We start from the raw sequence: 26,117 nt of genomic DNA on the forward strand, positions 1-26,117 counted from the left end.
GGACTACTCTGTTGTGTTCGGAGCATCTGTTCCAGTGAGGAACCCCTTTCGTTTCACGCGAAAAGGTTTCCGGTAGCCCTAGCTGCGTCATTTTTAAGATCTGGAGGTATACAGTGGTTATTTGCAGTTTATTGTTATTTTCTCTCTGTTTATTTTGGTTTTGGTTTATTTAGCCTTTTTATTACCGGATCTATACCTTTCATTTCTGCGTATGCTCTTTGCTCTGCGACTCTGTGCGATCTGGGCAAATCAGAAACATAAAGGAAGGATTTTTCTCATGCGTATGCTCTTTTCCCTGCGCCTTAGGGTGATCTCGGAAAATCAGAAACATTGAGAAAAATATTTAGTTTCCGGCCAAAGCTAACTTTGAGCCGCAAGGTTCATTTTTGAAAATATTTAGTTTTTCGGCTAAAGCTAACTTCGAGCCATAAGGTTCGTTTTCTTTGCATGCTGTGTTGGGTTTTGTGTTTTGTGTTTTGTAGGGAAAAAGAGCTTTCTCAAGGCAAGCACGCAACCCAAAGCACCCCCCCCCCCTCTCTCTCTCTCAAATTTTTTGTATAGATCAATTGGTTCAAAGCTATTTTAAGAGAGTAGAGGTCTTGGGTTCAAGTCTCCATTTTGTGGGGGCGGACTTTTTCATTTCCGCACATTCCCGCACTTCGTCGGCAACTTCAACAACTTTTTTTCAAAAAGCCATAACTTCATCCGGAAGCCGTTTTCAGAGCCATTTTTTTTAAACCAGCCTAATTTTTCGAGATCTATCCATTGGAACACTTATTTTTAGCATCTTTAGCTTCAGTTTCCATTGAAATGGAAAGTCAATACCAAGTTACCCTTGACAGCACCAACTACTTCCAATGGTTGGCTTACATTGAGGATTTACTTAGAAGTAAAGGTCTCTTCAGAATAGCCTCAGGCCAAGAAAAGAAACCGAAGGATGAAGATAAGGCTGCTAAATGGGAAAATAGGCAAGATCAAGCACGTGGACTGATAGGGATGTCTATTTCTCCAGATCTTAGATTCCATATTGCAGAAATTGATTCTCCTGATGAAGCAATGAAACAAATCAATAAAGTTTTTGGCATTAAAAATGAAATTAGAGCCCATCAACTTGAAAATGAGTTGCTTACATTGGACCCTAATAATTTTTCTTGCATTGAAGGTTTCTTGTCCAAGTTCAAGACCCTTAGATATCTTTTGGAAGGTGTTAAAGTTAAGAAAGAAGATAGTAATCTTATCTATTCCATTCTTACAAAGTTGGGACCAGCCTACTCTGTGTTTGTTTCCACCTTCCATTCTACAAGAGAAGCCTTCATTTCTCAAGGAACAGACTACAAGTCCCCTTCCTTTGACTCTTTTTGTGATTCTTTAATAAGAGAACAAGAAAAACTCTTACACCTTGGTCTTCTTAATATTGGAAACTCTTCCAAGAAAGCGTTAGCCGCCCAACAACAACCAAATTCAAAGAATCCCAAGAAGTCATATCCTAAAAAGAATGGTCCTAAACCAAACAAGGGTCCTAAGAAATTTCAGCCCCAAAATGAAAAATCATTTCAACAAAATGATAAGACAAATAAAAACAAAGGGAAGAAGACTGATAGACATTGCAATTTTTGTAATCGAGATGGCCACTTAGAATCAAAATGCTTTAAGAAGATGGAAGCCTTGGAAGTAGCAATGAAGAAGCATAACATCCATTTGGGGCAATCTTCAACTTCAACTTCATCTTCTGGAATGGCACTTTCTGCATGTGGTTGTCAAGCATCTCGGTCTGGCTATGCATTAAATGTATCTTCTTCTTCTCATTCTCATGAGTGGCTCATTGATTCTGGAGCTTCTTATCACATGGCCAAAAACAAAGCCATGTTTTCTTCTTTAAATGATTGTAACACCAAAAATATATATGTTGGTGATGATAGATCTCTTAATGTTGTAGGGACTGGAACTGTTCATCTAGACAATGGTCAGTTTAATGATGTATTATGTGTTCCAACCTTATCCTGCAACCTTCTATCTGTATATCAGATAACTCATTCAGGTGAAGGTAAAATCGTTGAATTTTCACCTCATGATGTTGTAATCAAGGACTTAAGAGATCCTAAACAGATTTTGGCTACTGGCATTGCTGATGATTCCACAAGGTTGTATAAGTTTCACAACTTTGGGTCATCAAATCTTCCCTCAGTATTTGTTGCTCATAAGATGAAGTGAGAAAACTTTGGCATGAGCGATTTGGTCACTTAAACTATCGCTCCCTTCAGCATCTATGTAAAGAAAATATGGTGACAGGACTTCCTATGGTATCTTGCAGAGATGGTGTTTGTTCCGGATGTGTACTCGGAAAACATCATCGGGACAGTTTTGAAAAACGTGCCTCTTGGCATGCCTCAGCCCCTTTACAGCTTGTGCATAGTGATTTATGTGGTCCACTTCCAGTTGTGTCATTCTCTGGCTGCAAGTATTTCTTAACTTTCATTGATGATTTCTCCAGACGCACTTGGGTATACTTCTTAAAACTCAAGAGTGAAGTATTTAACACTTTTTTGGCCTTCAAGGCCTTTGTTGAAAAACAATCTGGACATCAAATTCTTAAGTTAAGATCTGATAATGGCGGAGAATATGTTAAAAACACATTCATCAACTATTGCACTGAGAATGGAATTCAAATGCAACATACTGTTCCATATACTCCACAACAAAATGGTGTAGCTGAAAGGAAGAATCACACCTTAAAGGAAATGGCTAATTGTATGCTACAATCTAAAGGACTTGGTCTTAGTTTTTGGGCAGAAGCAATTAACTGTGCAAATTACATAATAAATCACACTCCTACTAAGGCTTTAAAGAATATCACTCCAGAAGAAGCATGGAGCTCAATCAAACCAGATGTAAGTCACTTTCGTGTTTTTGGAAGTGAAGCATGGGCCCATATTCCAGATGAAAAGCATAAAGCTTTAGAACCTAAGAGTGAAAAATGTACTTTTGTTGGATATTCTGAAGATGTCAAAGGCTATAGACTTATTCCATTTAAGTCCAAAAATGTTATCATTAGAAGAGATGTAAAATTTGATGAAAATATATCGGCCTGCGAGCCTAGTCTGGTGGTTGTGCCACCTCTCCCTATCTCTTCTAATTTTGAAAACATTTCTTCTTAAGATGATGAAAGTGAGGATGACAATCCTCCCCCACCATCTCAGGATCCTCCTTCAGCTCCTGAGCTTCCAAAATGGGTTCGTGCTACTCGAGATGCAGCAGGTGATCTTGTCGGTGATCCTACAGATCAACGACGCACATGTTCTTAGTTCGAGAGAGCCTCTTCTTTACTGGCTCAAGCTCCAGTAAATTATGATCCTGACACCTTTGCAGAGGCTTCAGGCCATCCAAATTGGGAAGCAGCTATGAATGGAGAATATCATTCATTATTGGCAAATGATACATGGGATCTTATTCCTCTACCAAAGGGACGAAAACTTGTTAGATGCAAATGGGTTTACAGAACCAAGTATGGACCAGATGGGAAAGTTGACAAACATAAAGCTCGTCTTGTTGCTAAAGGTTTTTCACAGGTTGAAGGCATTGACTACACCGAAACCTTCTCCCCTGCTGCCAAAATGAACTCTAGCTGCCTTGTTCTTTCCCTTGCCGCCTCTTTCAAATGGGAAGTCCATCAGATGGATGTTAAATCTGCCTTCTTGCATGGGGACTTGCATGAAGAAATATATATGGAACAACCCATTGGCTTCATACAAACAGACTCCAGCCTTGTATGTCGACTTAAGAAATCCCTTTATGGTCTCAAGCAAGCTCCTCGGGCTTGGTATGCCAAAATGGATAGCTTTCTTTTAGAATCTGACTTTTCTAGGTGTCATTCTGACAATACTGTCTACACCAAGAAAGTGGGCAACTCTCTTATCATCCTTGTTCTTTATGTTGACGATCTTATCCTTACTGGTAGTGATCCCAACCTTATAAACCATGTGAAGTCTAGCCTTAAAAGGAAATTTGAAATGACAGACTTAGGACACTTACACTATTTTCTCGGTCTTCAAGTCTTGCAATCCAAGGAGGGTATTTCTCTTTCCCAGTCCAAGTATGCCTGTGATATTCTACGCCATTTTCACATGGAAGACTGTAAGCCAGCCCCTTCTCCATTTCAGTCTGGAGTCAAACTTTCAGTGACTTGTACTTCTCCTGAAGTTGATGCTACCTTATACCGTCAACTTGTAGGAAAACTTTTGTATCTAACCCATACTCGTCCTGACCTTTCCTTTGCTGTTGGTCTTGTTACTCGGTTCATGCAAAACCCTCGTGAAAGTCATTGGAAAGCAGCTAAAAGAATACTTCGTTATGTTCGAGGTACAATTCAGTTTGGGATTCATTACAGTGCCGAAGCATCTCCTCTATTGGTTGGTTTCACTGATTCCGATTGGGCTGGTGACCCTGATGATCGGAAGTCTACTGCCGGTTATGTGTTCACTCTTGGTTCAGGACCTATTACATGGGCTTGTAAGAAACCAGCTGCCATTTCTCTTTCATCAGCAGAAGCAGAGTATCGTGGTGCCGTAGAAGCTAGTAAGGAAGCCTTGTGGCTTCATCAGATCCTGTCAGAGTTTGGCTTTCAGCAGCAGCATCCGACTACACTTTGGTGTGATAATCAAAGTGCCATTCAACTATGCAAAGATCCAGTCCAACATCAGGCTCTGATACCGATAGGCTCTAGTGCCTCCTTCCTTCTCCTATTGTGTCATATTTGTAAATCCTTCAATCCTATCCCAAGTTGTTCTTAAGGGGGGATGTTAGGATATTTCGACACATAGGAAATAGTTAAGTACAACTTGGTCTAGTGTAGAGTTAGGTAAAGTTTGTTTCTTTACCGTTGTACATTTTGTAACTTACAATCCAACGGTCACGATATGTAGTGATCCGACGGTTCATTCTCTCCTCGGTATTACCGACGCTTGATCTGTGGCTTGACACCCGATTGGTCCATGAATTCGATTTAAAGCGCATGGAGGGTCATTTGTAGGGTAATCCGTGCATGAGAGAAACATATGTAAATTTTCATTTTTTTATTAATAAATTGCCTGAAGTGGCCGCGTTGGCTCAGGCCGTGGACTGTTTCCCTCTTTGAGGGTTTTAACCACGTCAAAATATTGGTGTATTGATCTGCGATCTGGTTGTGAGCGGTGTCCTTTTGGTGTTCTGTCTGAGGAACTTACCCTGTAAATTCCTACACAACCTCCATACCATAAACCAATTCATAGGGGCTTGTCCCAATAGATCTCTTGGTAGTTAGCCTGTCTGCCCAAAGTGCATTGACAAGCTTTTTGTGCCAATTCTTCTTGTTTTCCTCCAATACTTTCTTTATGATGTTGATCAAGCTTTTATTGGATGATTCGGCTAAACCATTACCTTGGGGGTAATAAGCTGTGGAGTGGCCTAAGGTAATATGGTACTTGTGACAAAAATTGATCATTCTTTTGGATTTAAAGGCAATAGCATTGTTTGTTATGATCTTTTCCGGACAACCAAATCTAGAAAGAATATTGGTTTCTAAGAATTGCATGATGATTGAGGCATTGGCTTGCCTACAAGGGATGGCCTCTATCCATTTGGTGAAGTAATTTGTGGCAGTTAAAATCCACTTATGTTGGCCAGAAGAGGAAGGGTAAATTTCTCCAATGAAATCTAAACCCGATTGTTGAAATGGTCTCTCAGTGGAAATGGGTTTCAGGGGTAAAGGTAAAAGCTTTCTCTTGCCTTCAAAGATTTGACATTTATGGCAAGAAATTACAAATTTCTTTACATCAGCAAATAGGGAGGGCCAATAAAACCCAGCTCTTAGGATTTTATCAGCTGTTGATTTCCAATACAAATGTCCACCACAATCTCCTGCATGAAATTCTTTAGGCACATTGTTAGTTTCATCCTCTGTTAGGCAGCTTAGCAAAATACCTTCATGATTTTTCCAAAATAAAACATTGTCTACAATACAAAACTTTGAAGCTTTCATTTTCAAGAATCTCTTTTTAGTTCTGGATAACCCTGGAGGAGCTTGCAGGTTTAACAATACATAAACTATATCAGCATCCCAAGGTGATTGTAAGAAGGCTTGATTGATCTGTGGAGTCGCCATCTCCTGCTCGTTATCCAGTTCATTGATGTCAAGGGCTTGAAAATTGGTTTTAGTCATCAATTTAGCTAAACCTTGTCCTTTTATCAGTTTTGTTGGTTTTATTTCAAGGTCATATTCCAAAATTTTAGCTATCCATTTGCCTCTTTTTCCTTCAATTCCTTCTTGAGTCATAATGTCTTTGACCACGGTATTTGGGACATAAGCTATCACACGAGAGTACAAGATATAAACTCTGAAATCCTTGATGGCTTTTACAAGGGCATAAGCTTTTCTTTCCATGATTTGATATTTGAGTGGAGCATCTCTAAGTGCTTTGCTAAAAAAAGCAACGGGCTTCTCACATCCTTGATCATCATTTTGCAATAGGACATCATAAATAGTATGCTCAGATGCAAAGGAAAAGATTATGAAGTCTCTATCAAACTTTGGGCTTGTGAGGACCGGTGTTTTAGTTAAAGCTATTTTGATATCCTCAAAGGCTTGCTTATCTTCTATTGTCCATTTGACTTTGGAATCTTTCTTCAGCATGTTATTCAATAATCTTATTCGTTCAGCCAAGTTGGGTATGAATATTCTTAAGAAATTGATTTTTCCTAGAAAAGCTTGAAATTATTTGATGTTTCTTGGGTGAGGCTCTTGGAGGATAGCTTGTATTCTGTCCGGGTCAATTCTGATGCCATCTTTTGAGATAATGTTACCTAAGAGTTTTCCTTCTTCCAGGCCAAACAATGACTTCTTTGGGTTCAATGATATGCCATATTTTCTGCAAATTAGAAACACTTGTCTGAGATGTTCTAAATGTTCTTGATCTGATTTTGAAAAAGCAGTGAGGTCATCAAGATATATGACTAAAAAATCATGGATCTCTTTTGTAAAGGCTATGTCCATTGCTCACTGAAATGTGGCCCCTGCATTTTTAAGTCCAAAAGGCATTTTCACATATTTGAAGGTTCCCCAAGGTGTTGTAAAGGTAGTTTTATCTTGATCATCCGGATGAACTAAGATCTGATTAAATCCTGAGAATCCATCTAACAGTGAGATCCTAGAAGCGCCCACTACCCTTTGTAAAATGTGATCCATCTTTGGTAAGGGGTAGTGGTCTTTGAGAGAGACTTTATTTAGATTTCTTAAGTCTACACACAGTCTTATCTCTCCCGTTTTCTTCCTAGTAGGCACTAGATTTGAAATCCATTCTGAAAATCTAATAGGAGAAATTATTCCAGCTTGGTACATTCTCTTAACTTCTTTTTCAATGAGAGGCAGGAGGACTGGATTAACTCTTCTCAGATTTTGTTTAAAAGGCTTTTGATTTTATTTTAAAGGTATTGTGTGTTGGATGACAGAAGTATCATAGGACTTGAGGTCTTCATAGCTCCATGCAAAGACGTCTTGAAACTATTTAAACAACTTAGTGTATTTTAGTTTTTGGTTGGGAGGCAAGGCTTTGGATAATTTTACCATCTTAGGGTTTTGTGCAGTTCCTATATTACAGTCCTCAATTTCTGCATTTAAAGGATGTATTTTTGGCTTTCTTGGTATATCATTTGAATCAAAAATATCTTCCAAAGGAGTCAAGCCCGTGGGAAAAAAATTATCCTTCAACTTAATTACTTCAGATTCTCCCTCAGCAATTTCATCAAGGTCCATTTGTTTCAGCTCTTGTAAATTTTGGCTGGTAAAGATTGTTGGATGCAAAATGTGATTTGTTATTTCAGCTGATATATTTTTCTCAATTTTGTTTGTTTGCTGTTAATCATAAATGGTGCTTGTGTCTATGTTTGTGCTTGAAAATTCTTCTTTCAAAGTCAAGAAATTATTGATTTGTGTGTCATTTTCAAACACCTGCCAATTCATAACATTATCTGGGACATCAGGCCTATGCTTAATTTCAGCAGTGAAGTGGTGATTAGGCTCAAATGGCAGCTTGCAAGTGCTGGCAAAAGTTGCCAAACTATGAGCATGTAGGTTGTGGTTTCTTGGAATTTTAGTGAGCTGTGATTCTAGAAAGCTATTGAGTATTTCCATTGCTGCCCCTCGGTAAGCTCTCAGCTTGAGATCATTTGTAACAAAGTTTCCCTTTATCTGTTGAATAATCAAATCTGAGTCCCCTAGAATTCAAATCTTAGTTGCCCCTAGTCTTCTAATCAGTTTGAGTCTCAGCAAAAGGGCCTCATATTCGGCCATATTGTTTGTACATCTAAAATTCAACCTATATGCGTGTCCTTCAGCATGATCATTTTGCATATTGTGTATCCAAATCCCTGCTCCTGCTCCTAATTTATTCACCGACCCATCAAACTCTAAGTACCATAGGATTTCTTGATTACCACTAGGATGATGAGTTTTAGAAAATATCTTAGTGGGTAGATTTGGATTTTGTGAGTCATATGGTTTGGCTTGTTTGTTTGTTGCATTGACCACTTCAACAATTTTCAGATCTTGAGCAGTGGATTCTTCATTTATGCTTCTTGCTTGTGTTGTTTCAAGGAACTTGTGATAAGTTTTGGGGCACATTTCGGCATTGTATAAGATAAATGAATCCATATCGGAATGCATGGAATAAATGGTGAAGTTTTGGGGTTTCTCTTGACTACTGACCACATATTTCATGAATGTTTCCCGGTACAATCTCTTTGGCTGGCCAAAGACTAAAATGGTGGCATAAGACATATCTAGCTGCAAAGATCCTTGGAGTTTTGCATCGCAAGATCTGGACAAAAGCATTCCATATTTAGGTGGATATATCAGCTACCACTACAACCATTAGAATCGTCTTGGCAGGGTATTTCACTAGAGATACACACAAATCTTTGATTAGGCCTAGACACCTGACCTGGATAGAATCAAATGAAAACAAGTCTTTGTACGGCCTTGCGATATCTAGGTCCAATCTTTCCATTACAGACTTAGGCATCAGATTATGGGAGGCTCCCGAATCAAACATTGCATTATGTAGCACTTTATCATGAATGTTTAAGCTTACATAGAATGGAGGGACTCTTCCATCTAATGTTTTACCATTTACCTCAGGACAAAAAATTAGTGCTGGTTGGTCATCTAAAACATTGACTGCATCTCTATTTTCTGATATTTGAAGTGACCAGCTAATTTGTTCCCTATATACCTCATGTTTAGCCAATCCAGCTAGTGGAATGGCTATTTTCAGTTTACCTATCTCTGTTTCTAGGTTGAAAGGTTTTTCCACTTGAATTCTTGTATTCCTGGCAGTAAGGTTTTCCTTTTCTACTGTGTTTTCAGTGATCTTTTCTTCATCACGATTGCTGTTTGAAATTGGATCTGGTTTGAAGTTGTTTTCAGGAGAGTTGTTTACATTTTCTTTTGGAGGAAAGGAGGTAGATGGCTGATTTTTTGAGGGCTGCCAGTCTGTTATGTCCTCAACCGTGGGTTCTTTTGGATTGAGGTTTGTTTTAGCAGGGAGCTCTGTCAGGGCAGTTTTATCCTTTGCTTTCTTAGGCTGCTTGGTATCTTTCAGCTTGCTAGGTTCAGGCACATCTACTGTTCTGCTTCTCAATTTGTATTGTTTATGGACTTCATAGACAACTGCATCATACCCTTCTCTGAAATCAAATGATTCTCCGGATTTGATTTGAAATTGGTTGAAATTATTAGCTTCTTGGTCATATTGGGTTAAAAAGATTTGTTGTTCACTATTCAGACCCATTAGGTTGATTTGAGTATCCTCTGTCAGGTCACTAGAGGTTGAAGCCTCGGCATAGTTTTCTTGAAATGGAGGTCTGATATTCTGATTAGGGCCAGCCTTCCCGATGTTAGCATTTTGATTTTTTCTAAAGTTTGGATTTCTAGTGGTGTTACTTTGTTGACCTTCCCAAGAGGATTTCCTTTCAATGGTTTCCACTCGATCACCCAATCTATCCATTCCTTTGATAATTGCATCTAGTTTTTGCTCAAATGCAGAAGGCTCTTCTTTGAAGGGAGTCCTTCTTTTGGCTCTAGCTCAGGCTCTTTTAGAGATCAGATTGGCCTCTACACTAACAGCTATGCTCTGCATGTCTTCTAAGCTTGGAGGAGCTCTTTCCCTTAGTTGATATGCCATGTCTGAGTCAAATCCATCAGGGAATTTGATCAAGGCCAAGTCTGGTGGAGGTCTAAGGTTCTGGGGAATAGCATTGTACACGTTATTGAATCTAGCACAATAGTATTGGACAGTTTCATGTGGGCCTCTTTTCAAACTTTCATATTCAGACATAATATGCAATGGGTCTTTCTTCTTTTCCCATCTATTCAAAAAGGTTTGGTAAAGGGCATCTGGATCATCAATTTTGTTTGCAGCAAGTGCCCTCAACCAGGTCCTTCAATCACCGGTTAAACTTTGGACAAAAATTTTCATCCTGACATCGTTGTCATCAATTTCATAGTTCTCAAAGTAGTCCATCATTTTCTTAGTGTGTTGTTGGGTTGTATAGGAGCCAATACCATCAAAATATGTAATTTTTCTCTGATAATCTTGAGGCATAGCCCCTGGATTTGCAGGCAACTGTAGAGGGGCATATCGGTTTGCCATATTTATAGGTATAAATGGGACAACTGGAAGCACAGGGATAACAACTGAGATAAACGGAGTGGATGGAGGAGTGGAAAAGATGCTTTGAAGTGATGATGGTGAACTAGAAGAGGCTGTAGCAACAATGGAATGGATTGCTGCTTTTCCAGGAGGAGACTGGGTAAGGTTTTGCTGAAGTATATCAGGATTTAAATCAGCAGAATTCTCTAGAGTTTGTTGTCTTTTAAGGCTTTTAGAGATCAAATTAGGATTTTAAAAAATCGCTGGAGGATTAGGATCTGGATTTGATCTAGTGTAACGCGTTTTCTTCTTCGGAGCCAGCTTCTAAGTTTGTTTTTGGTATTTTTCTGGAAATATTGAAGAATGATGCTTTTGACAATATCTTTCTAGGAAAATATAAATTGTAACAGTCTTGAATTTTCCTAAAGATCTTTTAAAAATAAGAGGAAACTGATCAAATTTTTGGGACAAATGTTTAAAGCCTAAAGCTATACTCAAGATAGACTGAAGCAACTTTTATTTACTCCTGTAAATACAAAGAAAAAATAGTTTCAAAGGCTGCCTGGCTAACTTCAGGCTCCATCTGGAGCTTTAGGGAATAATCAACAGTAACAAACACAATCATTCAGTTCCCCAGCGGAGTCTCCAATGATGTTATCACTCAGGTTGTTCCCCAAAGATCTAAGAAAAGGGAATACGGCTGAGGTAACCACTAACCAGTCTTTTAGCTGCAGATTCTAGCCAATCTGCAACCAGAGAGGGCTCTCTCTTTATGATTTAGCTTTGTTTTGCTATATGTTAGGCTAGTTATGAGGCACAAGTATTTGTTTGATGTTTGGAAGGTGACATTCAATATAACATGTCTGCAAAATAAGAGAAGTTCAGACCATTGGGTTAATGGAGTCAAATGAAAATAAACTTATGGGTATGGTTTCTTTGGCAAAAGGAGGAACTATAGAGCAAGATAGTTAAACACAGAACAATTTTCAAGCTGGAATAAGATGAAATGAAGTCAGGAAATGAAAGGCAATTAAGAATCTTTCATTATGCTAACAGAGGGAAAATGAATAAATATTACCAAGGAGCAATTAAGAATTCCTTAATTATATTCAGGGTGAAAGAACCAGGGAGACAGGAGCAGTCAAGAATTCCTGCCTATGCTAGTCCTGAAGAAAACATAAAAATTGACAGGAATTGAACACAGAGTACATCAAAGTAAATTCTGTGCTATTCTTTTTTCTGCAATTTAGAATATGATATATAGATGATATATAAAACATAGGAGCAGTAAAACAAGAGTTCAAAAAGACTTATTGATCCATGAGGTAACACCAAAATCCTGTAACATATTCTTTTGCCATTAGTTCCACAACCAGCAAGTTCATCAACAAAGCATTCCAGCAATCTTTATTCAGAAGAGTTCTCAAAATTTACAACGCAGGTCCAGAATGATATTCACCAACCAACCCCCAATACATCTCTAGGGGAGGTATTTATACAAAAAGAGTTACAAAATATCTCATAGGGAAAATATCAAGCATAAATTTATCCATCTACTTCTTCAAAGGCAATAAATGACATTGGAAACAGAGCGCAATGAATGTAGGAGTAACTTCCGCTATACTGGCTGCCTTAGGTGGTCTGCTATACTTGACTTTTTGACTCAAGAAGTCGGTTGGTAGCTGTCTCTTCAATTTGCGTTCCTGCGTTGCTATCACGGCCCTGTCATCTGTGCCTGATTTTGCTTTAATGCGTTTTGGCGTGAATTCCTTTCTCTGTTATTTTCATTTTTCTGATAGGTGGCATGTGCATTGAATTTGATTTAATGTAGATGATCAAAAAGAAAGAGCACCAACACTACCTCGGTAAAACCTCCAACATGCCCTGCCACCATTGGTCTATTGGCAACTGGTGTCTTTGTAGTTTTATCAATATTTCATCAGCTTTAGTATACCTATAGAAATTGGGTTGGACTTCAAAAAGATGTGTGATTTCATGCTCAATATAGAATAGATTTTCCAACTTGTCATATAAGCTTTGTCCAGAGGGAGGCACTATGTCTTCTGAAGTGCTTGATGATACTGTGATCTGATTGGCAACATATGTATTCACCCTATGAGCATATTGTTCATGTGTCAACAGCCTCTGATTGCTGGTTAACAAACTGGGTAAACCCATTTGCTGCAAGGCTGGAAACTTTTCTGTAAAAGCATCTATTTCTACTTGCATTTCTTAACATTTTCTCTCCAGATTTTGCACAAAATTCTTCATAATCAGCACCATTTTAATTGTCAAAATTGTACCTGTTGTGCCTCCGATATCTAGAGCTGCTAGTTGCTCTCTGGTATGAGTATTCAAAAAATGAATTAGTCTATTGGCCTGTTCGGGCATGTTTCTCAATAATTCTATGGCCTTTTGAATCTCCACTTGGGATATTTCTATCAATTCAATTTGTTCATGAATTGTTTGAATTGATCTCCATTGATCAGTGATGGACTGGCCAATTTTAGTCCACAAAATTGTCTTGATTTTTGACAGAGTTTTATGCAGAGTAAGCTCTTTTTCCAAGGATTTTACTTTATTTTCCAAGGCCTTCACCTCTCTAGTTTTTTCAGCCACAGTTATTTTTGATTTATCATAGCTTACCTCTAACTTGGCTAGTTTTTCTTTGGCTTCCTCTAGCTCTACCATTTGGAGTTCTAAGGCCTTTATTTCCTCCATCATCTTTTCAATGCTCATGTTGGTATCTGGCGCTTTTGTTGTTGTTGTTGCTGAAGTATCTGTGGCTGTTGTACCTGTTGTCGATACTGGGGCAGTGGGAGGGACTGATGTTGTTGCTGTAGGAGGAGAAGTTGTAGCTATTGGGGCTGTTTGAGCTGGCTGAGAGGCCAACTCTCCTTGTTTTTCCTGCAATGATTTCTCCAAAGCTTGCTCTGTTTCACTTAGCTTTTGATTCATTTTAATTAATAGCTCCATCATATCGTCTTCTTCTTTTTCTTTCACCATCTTTGTGGCCTGCGGATGCATAGTAACTATCAGTTTTAATTGTTTCTTGAGGGCAGTTATGTCATCCTCCTTTTTCTTTATCAGTGCTTTTATTGCCTTATGGTCCTTGGGATTATTCGCAACTCAATGATGATTTCTTCTAAGGACTTTATCATGTTGTCCTTGGCCAGAGAGGATACCTTTTCCAACTCTAATTGAGCAGATGTATTTTTTAGTGAATTTTGCAGTTGTTGAGCTAGTATGGTTTTATCTACTAAAGTGGAATAAACCATTTCACTTATTTGTTTGTGCAGCTCAACCTGGTCCAAAGGGTGAATGTCTTTGGCCAGAGCCTCCAGGTTTGTTCTAATATAATCGGCAGCTGATTGTGGCTGCTGCATTGTGGGCTTGAAATGACTCAAGATCAATTTCCCTTCCTTGATATCATAGGCAGACATCAATCTCTGTTGTTTGGCAGGAGTCATTTTGAGGAACTGATCGTAAAGCTGCATTCTTATTGGCTCATTTTGTGCCTTGATCTCCATGAATGGCCTCTTAATATCAGAACTTTGTTTGCTTTGTGGCCGTGCTGATGAAATTTCCATAATAGGCTGTTTTCCAAATTGCTGTCCATGAGAACTGGTAGGTGATTCTGTCCCTAGGGAAATTAATGGGCTGGCTGCCCTTTCACTTCTTGGACTTTCAATGATCTCCTCTATAACTTCCTCTTCAGGTAAAGGACCCACTCTCTGTCTCTTTGCTTTTGACTGTTCTTCTAGCCCACTCATGGGTGTGGCCTCTTCCCGGTCCCTCTTTCTACCCTTCTCCTCATTGAGAGGAGTCTGCAATGCTGGTATCTCTGGTGCATGGGTCCGGGCAGGAGGAATTTACCCTTGGCCTTGCTGCTGTGATGATGTTGACTGATCGGTCATTTCTTATTGCTCTGAATGCAGCACTTCTTTGCCTTTGGATGTACCTGCAGGAGGAGTATTTTCTTGGGCAGGTTATTGTGCAGTCGTAGCAGATGATGTGCCCGCTCCAATGTGTTGAGGCAATTTGAATGAGACCTGTCCAAAAGAGTCCAGGTCAAGAGTTTTTTCAAGGTCTTTCATTGTCTGCTCCATTTTCTCTTCCTTAGTAATCTGTTCTACCCTTCTACCCATTCAGCTTGGTTAGCATACTGTTCTATATCAGGGATTTTACAATGTTCATAGCTTGATAGCCTATATTTTGTCTTTCTATCATGGATAAATCCCTTTGGGTCATAGGGCACCCACCAAAAACTCCTTTTCAGTTTGAGCTGCTCACTTAATATCTTTTCAACATCTTTCCACCCTTCCTTTTTGTTAATGATGAGGGGGCCTAGTTGGTTTCTTAGCTTCAACTGAGCCTTTTTCTTGGCTTCATAAAAATGAGTCAAATCTGAGCTAATAAACTGCCTAAAGTATTCAAGGGCAAACAATCTCATAGGCACATATCTTGGCAGCTTGTAGGGGCACAATTCACACCCATAAATCCCGATCTCTGTGTGATTTTCGTAAAAGTACCAGTCACCTATTTTATAGCTTTTGGACAGTTGCAAGATTTTCTGCATTTCAGCTGAGAGTCTAGGAGGGGGACTTCTCATCAGCAGAGATGAGACTGGATAAATGAATAGGTCAATGAACTCACAATAAGTAAAAGGAGAATTATGGACTATATGGAAGACTAGGGTCCAAAATATGACAGATCTCCTCTCTCCTTTTGCATCCAATTTCTTGACAGGGAACTGAAAACTATCTGTTTGATAGTATAAGAACAGATGGTATATATAGGTTGTATACTTAAAAAACCCTTCTCTATTTAGGCTCATGAATTGTTCATGGATTTTGTTGCTAATGAAGGTAGCAAAGTCAAACTTGATGGCAGGAGGGTGCCCTGGAATAAATATGGACATCATAGCTAGAATGGTTTCATCAATATACTCACTTGTTCTAAAACCCAGGACATAGGATATCATGTCAATGACAGTTCTTCCAACTTCATTGAAGTAGACCTGGTGAAAAGGAGGTGAGTCTCTGGGCTGGGAATCTGGGCTCATGAATAACTTGGCAATTCGGTCTATCTCTGCAGAGGACAGTTTGGAGCCTTAGTCTAGCAAATTTTTCATAGACAGAGGAGTCAAAGGTTGATTAGGCTTGAAATTCAACATCTCATTGATTGAGTTAGGAGTGATATAGAACAGGACAGTGCCATTTGGGGACATGACTGCTCTTTGAGTGGGCTCACAGTTAGCACAACACAAACAGATTATATATGGAAATACATTAATTGATGGAAGATAATATATAGGCAGATTGGACTCCTAGATGCCATAGAGATCAGTCTTGTTCAGGTAGCTATTTTTAATTTCACAAAATGTCTGCAGATGGTTTTTAATACCCTTTAAGTCTTGTATTTGGAAGTCCCTATCAGCTAAGGGCAACCATTCCAGCTCCTTATGTGGTGCATTCAAGGGGGCAACATTGAGGGCCACTGGAGGTTCCATTTTCAATCTTCTGTGATTTTTTTTATTTGGAATTTGGGCTTTCACAGCAACAGTAGGTAAAATATGAGTTTCTGGGGCTTTCTGCATGAATTGCAGGTCGAAATGAGCTTGAACTTCTAGCTAAATAGGTAAATTTTCAGAGGGAGACAAGTTGTGAGAAATTTCTCAGAAAAATGGGCCGAACATAGGTTAAAAAACAGAGGTTTGGGGGTAGCACTGTGTCTTTAATTCGAAATTTGGTTCTACGGGCAACTTTTGGAGAAAAACTTGGCAAAACAGGGTTTGGGAGAAGAATTCGGGTAAATACATGTTTTATAGAATCCTGGTGCACATTGTGGGTGGCAGACTGAGCCGAGGGAGTGAGCAACGAAGTTGATTTCCCTGAGTGGTGGACTGTGCAACGAAAATGGCGTTCTATTCGTTGAAAACCATGCAAACGTCGCACAAAAGAAACAAAGTGAAATGGACAAAAACGATGTTTTAACGGCTTTTTGACAAAAATTTGGATTTGGCGTGTTTTTGGTGCACTTTGATCGGGTGACATCAGCATGACGTCATGAATTTGTCATATAGTGGGGGTGCGGAGGCTGACTTGGCGGTGACGTGGCAGACACGGCAGATGATATGGAGGCGGGGTGGCGGATGACATGTATGATGACATGAGGGTGATGTTGGTGCAGAGGAGGCATAGGCGGTAAGTGGTTTGGCCCCCGCACCGCCTTTGTGCCGTGGTGGTTTTGTCAGAGGGGGCAGCGATAACGCTGGCCGCCTGACACCTGTCCTCTGTATGGCGGAAATACCACCCATTCCCTGGCCGCTATTGTTTGGCATATGAAGGCTCGTGATCTAGGGGATTAGATCCAACGGCTGGTGGCATAGTAAACTGGCGGAGGGGTAATATATGGGGCCCGCCATAACATTTCATTGTTTTTTAAGGTTTTGCGAAGAATTTCAGTGTAATTCAATTTTGGGTTTTGCGGGTTGGTTATTTAATTAACCAAGTGTTAATTAAATCCCAGGGTTTTTCGTGTGTGGGGGGATTATTATAAGGTTCCAAGTGAACCTATAATTCCCGAAACATTATGGTATATGGCTATATTAAGCCGGGGGTTGGGATATTATAGTATTTTGGGGTTTTTATGCTATTTTATGTATAATCGGGGCGGGGAAAACTTTAAATGGGAGCTATATAATAGAGTTAGAATGTTAATATGGGTTGTAGATAGAAAACACTGAGTTTATAAGGTAACAACTTAGGTTTTTAGGGAAATGAAAGTGAAATGGAATGATTATTTTTACACAAGAAATGTGGCTTGTTTTGGCTAAGTAAACACAGAATTCCACTTAGTATTTCTCATAAAATGAAATGAACTAGGACCATTGAGCAGATCCCAATGTCCTTGAAGGGATGTTAGTAAGTGTCGTCAGGGAAATGAGAGGGGAAATTAGTCATGCTCCACCTGAACTGTGACCAAACAAGTGCCATTGCACTTATGATATTCATGAGATAAATCATATTCAAAAAGGAAAAATTGATCACAAACTTGCTTCTGCAACATCCAACTGCCTACCCAGCCTAATACACCTAACATTTTTTCTTCCTTTTGATTGGGTGCATTTTAACTAGTAAACTCTTTCTCTCGTTTTCTTTTAGCTGTCCTCCTATCTAAGTCTGCCCTTATCTCTTCCAGGGGCTCAGATTTAGCTGTTGAGATCCCTTCGCTTCTCTACCTAACTATTTTCCTGCCAAGCTTGAACTATTTGGCCAGACTTTATTCTCTATCTCTACAACAAGAAATTTAAACATGGATTGGCCAAGATTGAGCTGTTGGGCCATCCATCAAGTGTGACAGAAGTCACTGATTGCATGATCTGAACTTGTTTGCAAAAAACTAGGACAGTTGTGGCATTTTGGACTAGCACACTTTCCTGGTCTTTTCTTTGGGGTCCATTTTCTTTCCTTCTTGACCAATTCATTCTTTTTTCCCTTTGATTATTCTTTTAGGGCATACCCTCTTTTCATTTTTTTAAATTTTTGATTTTTTGAAAATATGGAACCTTTGCAGCATGGAAAGGATGATCATATTTGGTATTTCCACAGTCAATCATGAAATATGACACCTATTGGTATAGGAACCTAACAGGATGATCGCCTTTTGTAGACTCATATGGCATTTTTGCTTTTTGTACTATCATTTTTTCTGATCATATGGTGTTTTTCAACCTATGATCGAAGACGATGTATATTTGACACACTTCTATGCTATGTTATATCACTATTACTGGCTATCTTGTAAAACATGTTATGGAATGTTTTTAAATTTATGGTTTGATTATTGCAAATGTCTACTTAACATTTGAGAAGCAATTGCATCTTCTAATGTATTTAAATATCTTGGAATATGTTGATATTCAATATAGTCAAATTCACGTTCCAAGAGAAGAACTCTAAAAAATAATCTTAATAACACAGGATTTCTAATGGCATAAACTCTATTAAGCTGCAATACAACAAGTTTAGAATCTAACCTCACAATCAAACTCCGAATCCAAAATGAAATGGATTCAGATAATAACTCAATCACTGCACTATACTCTGCAATGTTGTTCATTGTTTGACTGAGGCTTACCCCATGCATAGATACCAACTCATCAGAGGGTGAATAAATAACCCAAGCTGCAGAAGAAATGTTCTGTGTATTACGACAAGCACCATCAGCGAAACCAATGGATGTTTGAAGAGATGTCGACAACTGCAATATCAAGAGTAAAATCAAGATAAGCAGGAATAATGACAAAAATACTCTCTAAACTAAGCACACTTTTCTAATCTAAAACACACCAACTAGAAAGAAAACTAATCTAATTAAAATCTCCACACCCAGATTTAAGCATAATATCTCTTCAGATAAAGACCATTTCTGGGCTTACCTAAAGAGACACCGTCAAAATCTGCCAATTCATAGGCCCCTTTTTCCAGCTTTTGCTTAACAACATAAGGACCATGCCACATAGGTAGGAATTTTCTAGTGCCTAGCTTATCATTTTCTTGATCGTATAGTAAGACTAGGTCTCCTTCCAAAAAATTACGAGGTGTAACATTTCAATCATACTGAGCTTTAATACGTTTGGCATGAGTTTTGATTACTAGTGCAGCATCACGTCGATTCTCATCTAGCTGAGCCAAGTACAACAAACGTTTCTCCTCTTCGGAAGTGGCTGGGAGTAACTCTATGGCTATTTGCAATGACAAGATTTCTCATTCAATGGGTAACACAGCTTCCAAACCATAAACTAGTTGGAAAGGAGTGAAACTAGTTGATGTTTTTACTGAGGTTCGATACGACAAAAGCGCTGAAAATAACATGTTATGCCAATTCGACCTATGAATCCCAATGATTCGTCAGATCATAATGACTAGAAATTTGTTGATGGCTTCAACCAGACCATTAGCCTGTGGGTAATATGGAGTAGAACTATCATGACGTAGGCCAAGTTGATCTGTTAGTTCAGTCATCATGATGTTTCGAAAATGATGCCCATGATCAGTGACAATCACTTGTGGAACACCGAACCTAGTAATTATATGATTGAAAACAAAAATCACAGCAGTTTTGCCGTCCGCTGAAAATGTAGGCATCGCCTTGGCCACTTGGTAAAATAATCTACTGCAAGGATGATATACGCATGCCCCTCAGCCGAGTGAGGGTTACATGTAATAAAGTCGATACCCCACTTTGCAAAAGGATCGACGAAAATTATAGGGTGGAGAGGAGCAGGTGGAGCATGCATATTTCGATAAAAAGTTTGACAATTGTGGCATTTTTTGACCGTGTCAATACAATCTTTAAACAAATATGGCCAGAAATAGCCAACGCGCAATATCTTTTGGGCTGTGGCATACCCAGACATATGACCGCCACACGCTCCAGAGTGATAGTCATTTAAAACCTTTTCAGCTTCCTCACGAGTTAAACAACGTCGGAAAACAGAGTCCACCCCATGATGATAGAGTGTATCTCCAATAATCTTGTATTGTTGGGATTGGAAACGTATTTTCCGTCGCCGAGATTGTGAAATTTCAAGCCGAAAAGATTGGGTTTGGAGATAAACAATGATATGTCCATACCATGGGTCAAGAGTGCTGATAAGAAACAAGGATTCGTCCGCAATGGGCTCTTCCGCCATAGTTTTAGTATCAGCATGCGGGAAGTCGCACATCAACTCTGCAAAAACTAAAGATTTCTTTGACTTAGATTTTTCAAACTCCAAGTCAAATTCTTGTAGGATAACAATCCATTTGGAATACTTGCCCCCTAGTAATTTTTTTTTCAAAATATAAATCATAGGGTTACAGTCAGAAATTATAGTAGTTTTGCGTAGTAAGATGTAATGACGAAATCTTTGGACAGCTTGAATAGCTGCCAAGGCCAATTTCTCCACATGCGAATATTTTAGCTTAGTCGGATTCAAGGTTCGACTAAGGTGATAAATCACATGTTCACTACCGAGTTCATCTTCTTGAACTAACACCATCCCGATGGTGGAATGAGAGGCGGTGAGATACAAGAAGTAATCCTGGTTGTAGTTGGGAGGATGTAATAACGGTGCATGGGTCAACGCGTGTTTGAGTGCATCAAAAGATTTGTCAACTATCTCATCCCAAAAGAATGGAGTATTCTGTTTCGACAACCTGGTAAAACCCTTTGTTATCTCGGCGTATTTAGAAATGAATCGAAGTAAAAATTTTGCTTTCCCTTGCAAACTTTGGAGTTGGCGAAGAATCGAAGGAGGAGGAAATTTGACAATAGCTTCAACCTTCAAGGGATCGACATGAATGCCAACTTCCGAAACCGAAAATCCCAGTAAACGACCCGTTTCTATACAGAAAACACATTTGTGTGGATCCAACCTAATTCGATAATGCCTACATCTCATAAAGATTGCTCGTAAATGAATGAGATGATCAGCTCTACGTAATGAATGAGTAGGTAAATCATCGAGATAAGGTTGCACAATGTGCTTGATGTCATGAAACGCGTAAGACATAGCTCTTTGAAATGTTGCTCCGGCATTTTTAAACCCAAAAGGTAATTTGCAATAAGAAAATGTCCCCCATGGACAAATAAAATCCGTTTTTGGTTGATCGGCAGGTAGAATGTTAATTTGATTGTAACCTGAAAAACCATCCATAAAGGAGAAAATTTCATTGCCGGCACAATCATCAATGATTTGATCGATATAGGGAGTTGGATAATTGTCTTTGGGACAAGCTCGATTAATATCCCTATAATTGATACTTATTCTTATCGTTCCTTTCTTTTTGTTAACGGGAAAAATATTTGATACCCAATCCGATAAGGGAATTGGATAAATGAAACCTGCTTTAAGTAATTTTTCAACTTCTGCTTTAATAGCAACAGTTTTTCACGGGTGGATTTGATGCAAACATTACCGGACGAGTTTAGCATCCGGGTAAGTTTTGATTTCATGAACAACAATTGCTGGATCAATTCCTAGCATTTCTTCATACGACCAAGAAAACACGTCGCGAAATTCTTGAAATAGGGCCTTATATGTTTGAAGTTCATTTTCCATATAGGAGGCACCTATATGAATGTTTTCAACAATTCCAGGTTTAACTGAAATGTCAATAGGAACTGTTCGAGAAATATTTCCCAAATTTAACTCAGAATCAGGATTTTGTAATGGATTTTGTGGTTCCTTGACATAATCAGTAGTAAAAATAGATGAAAAATCATTTTCAAAATGATCAATCTCAGGTAGGAACAAAGATTGACGATGAAGATCTTCCCATGGTAAATCATCAACAGACAAAATTTGACGAATTTTCTCATCAGTATGAACAAGTTCGGAAAAAGTTGTTGAATATGAGTTTGATGTTGAAAGTGATTCTCCATTGACCACATTCATTAGATCAATTCCGGTTGAACAAGGGTCGGAAAACGACTGTACAGCCTGATACGCAATTTCAGAGGGACTCAAAGGCATAGCATCACCAAATGAATCCACCTCAAACTCGGAAGGTACGATCCAAGTATCATCATAAACAATAGTGTCTGATGAAATCATATGAATGGTTGCAGTAGAAGGAGATATGTTAGGAGGAGGAAAGGAAAAAGTTCCTAGTAAACTAGAATCTTTAACCAATCCTACCCCAACATCCTTATAAGGGATATTTGTTTTGCCGACATGTTGGATACTTTCAGAAGAGGCTAGGTTGGATGAAAAGTAGGTTAGTTGGTCTATAGTTACGATCTTTCCATTATGAGGAAACTTTATAAGCCAAAATATTGATGAAACAACAACATTCATAGCGTAAGACCAACTACGACCCAAGAGAAGGTTGTAATCTAGAGGGGCATCAACCACTTCCACATCTAGATTAACAGTTTTGCCTTCAACTCCTATAGGTAAATCCTGTAGAATGCCAAAAGGATGGAACCCATGGCCATCAAAAGCCTTTAGAATCGTCGGGGATTGATTAAGTGTAGGAGAACCAAGCGACATCCAACACTGGATCGACATAATACACGTTGAAGCTCCCTCATCAATCGCAGTCCTAAAGCAAGGTCTGTTTTTGACTAACACCGGAATCTGGAAAGCCATTTGATGAGGTAAATGAGGTGTACTATTTTATAATTCGAAGATTATAAGGTTCGAGTCCTGAATATCAATAGCTCCTATAGCCGACAATAGCAATTTACGCTATGGTGGACATGATTGCAACACCTCCAAAGCCAACATTGCTTAAGGGGAAATAGCTAAATCTTAAACAATGTTATAGTTCTGAGCAGCTCTCGCATGTGGATTGAAAGCTGAATTTCGAAGTATACCCTTAGCGGGTAGTTTGATTACTAAGTCTGGGTTAGGTTTCTCGATCTGTAGCGGATCAGAACCAGGAGTTGAAGTTGATGGGTTCGAATTAGAAGATTTTGCTTCCTTACCACCAACAGGACTTTTACTTCCATAATCTTGCAATCGTGTCGCAATCCTAACATGGGACATCATCATTATGGGTTCTTCCGAGGCATTTGAGGAAGAACCAATCATCTTACTGTCTTGACTAGGAAAAGGATCCTTCAAGATAGTAGGCGTTTGAGAACCTTTGACAATTTTCGCAACCTCAACACGATGAGGGCAGTCTCTTGTAAAATGCTCTTCGTCACAAATGAGACAAGGATAAAGAGGTTTACATTTCTCATTAGTAGATTATGTTTTATCTGATTTCTCTTTCGAATTTTGCTTATTTTTCTTCTTCCCCTTCTTTTTACCGCCAGATTTTGATTTGGCCATAGATGATTCTACGAAATGAATATCGACGGGAATTTCAGTGGAAGAGTCTCCTGTCGGGGAATCTGGTAGAGTTATGATAGGAGAATAATTCTTTGAAGATTTCTTCTTACTTTTGGTGTTAACTGAACCAATCATACCGTCAGTGGCATGAGACCCTGAAGGAGCTGTAGTTATTTGATTTTGTTTCGGAAGGTTGGGGATTTTCTCGTGTAAAGTACCCGACTGCGTATAAACGAGGTCAAGGTACTGAGCTTGAGAAATTACTTGTTCTTCAGTAAAAACTCCTGCCTTAGCTACATCCTCAGTGATTTTAGGTAATAATGATTTAACAAACCATTCTGCTAAGATTTGATCTGGAACAAAAACTTTCACTAAACGTCGTCGACGTCTCCATTCATGAATGTGATCTGAAATATAAGTGGACGTTGACTATTTTAATGAAGTTAATAATTCCGTTCCATTATCATATCTGACAGGCAACTAAAAATGAGTTAAGAATTAAGTAGCTAGCTAACTAAAGTTATAAAAAGAGGCTCGCGGTAGCTCAATGTACCACTTGGCCGCAAGACCAATCAGAGTGCGTTGAAAAATACATAAGCAAATTGAATCATCTATAATGGAGTTAGATGCACACTAGAGGTGATAAGTCATCACATGGTTTGATGGATCCTCTCCTGATTTACCTTCAGACTTTGGGATATCACTGGGTAACTTATTCGGCATTGGTGGCCAAAACAGAAGATAATTAATCGGATCGTTCGTAAGGCGCGACAAATCAGGCAAGTCCAAAGTTGCAATGAATGGTAATTGACGATTAGGGTCTCGAAAACCCTGGGTCATAAGACCAGCCCCAGGAGGAGGATATCCAGGATAACTTGGAATTGGAATTGCATTTGGGATATTATATCCTCCCGGAAAACTAGGATTAACCAGACCGTACTGGGGTTGTTGAGGTTGCTGATAAGTATATCTAGGGTACCGTTGATACTGATAGACTGGGTTCTGCATAGCAGGACCAAATTGGTACTGTCCCTGGTACGGTTGCTAAGTAAACTGAGGTTGAATTGTGACAACCGTACTTGGACCAGGTTGTCCTGCAGGCATCTGAACCAAAGTCTGAATTGTAGGTCCAGACTGAGGTAAAGATGCTTGAGGAGTTGATGCAGGAATAGTAGAAACTGGAGCTGCTGATACTCCAGAAGTAGGTGGGGTAGATTGAATAGATGCTGCAGCAGTCGTTTGAGGCGGAGTTCGAGGCGAACTAGGCCCAGGCTGAGAAACTACACCAGGTGCAGAAGTTTGAATAGTAGGCTGGATAGGTTGCTGGGTTGAACCAGAAACCAAAGGTTGTCTAGATTGAGATGACAACTACACATTCGGTTGCAAGATCTGTTGAGATTGAGATGGATCCCACTGTTGGAGAGGTAAATCCCCTCTACGGATAGAGGCGATCCCTACTAGCCCAGAATGGGTCTAGCAACAATCAATCAATGCTAATGTGCAAGTTCCTAATTGCAATTAAAAGAGAGGCAAAGAAACCTACTTGGGTTCCAACTCTATTGTTTGATGAAGAGATGCCGCTCTCGCTCCCTCCCTCTGGCCGGTCACGATCTTCCATGATCTCCGCGAATAGATACCTGCACACATGAAGAGACAGACAAACACAAGCGTGAAATCTAATAAAAGCAATTATACATCAGTCAGAAAGGATGTAATTCACATTAACCGTTACGAAGACAAATGAGAACGGAACCATAACAGTAGTTATCTATTATTAAATCAATAACAGAGAAAGGTACAACCAATGTTCTGACGCTGAGTCCTTCTCTTGAGGGTCCATCCAGCAAGTCTCTCAAGCATTCACCCTTGGAGGTAGATTCTCCCAACACAAAGCTCTCTCTCACACAAGCAATACTCACAACCTTCCTTGAGCTTCCTCTAACAAAATCACACTTGTCACACCAACTACCTACTAACAGCAGCAATCCAAGCACTATGAATTCCACACTATCCAAACTAGCTGCTCATGGTAATGGTGGAGGTTTAAGTAGAGAAGGAGTCTCCATGAATGGTGGGAGGACAAGCTTATCTTCAAGGAAGATGGTTCCAAATGACGAACAAACATGCCATAGAAGGGAGGGCAACACTCACAAGGCCAACAACCAAGTCTGGAACCATCTGGAAGGCTGGCTGTTGGAACAAATTCACCCAAACTGGATCAGTGCGGGTGTAATACTGAACTGATGCGCTGACAGCGCATCACAATAACAGTGGAGACTGTGTCAGCGCGGCTTAATACTTTCATAGGATGCGCTGGCGCATAAAATTTGACCAGCGCAGGAAACCCGTGTGCTTCCGCGCTGGCAGCGCACCAATAACACTATAAGCCGCCCATCAGCGCGGTTATTTTAATAACAGATGCGCTGATGCAGTAAACTTTGGAAAAGTGGGTCATTTGGCCAGTTTAGAGAGCATGAGCATGGTGCATTTGATTCCATGAGACATTAGGGAGACTGACAGGGAGACAGTGACAAATTACTACGTAACAGATGCCCCCTAAAGCATGAGACCCGAGAGAGTGGGAGGGGTGAAATGCTTTACAAAACTGC

The sequence above is a fragment of the Pinus tabuliformis genome, chromosome X (assembly GCF_031772625.1).
Source record: "Pinus tabuliformis cultivar Carrire ecotype Pingquan chromosome X, CPIR1, whole genome shotgun sequence".
In the NCBI taxonomy this organism is placed as follows: Eukaryota; Viridiplantae; Streptophyta; class Pinopsida; order Pinales; family Pinaceae; genus Pinus; species Pinus tabuliformis.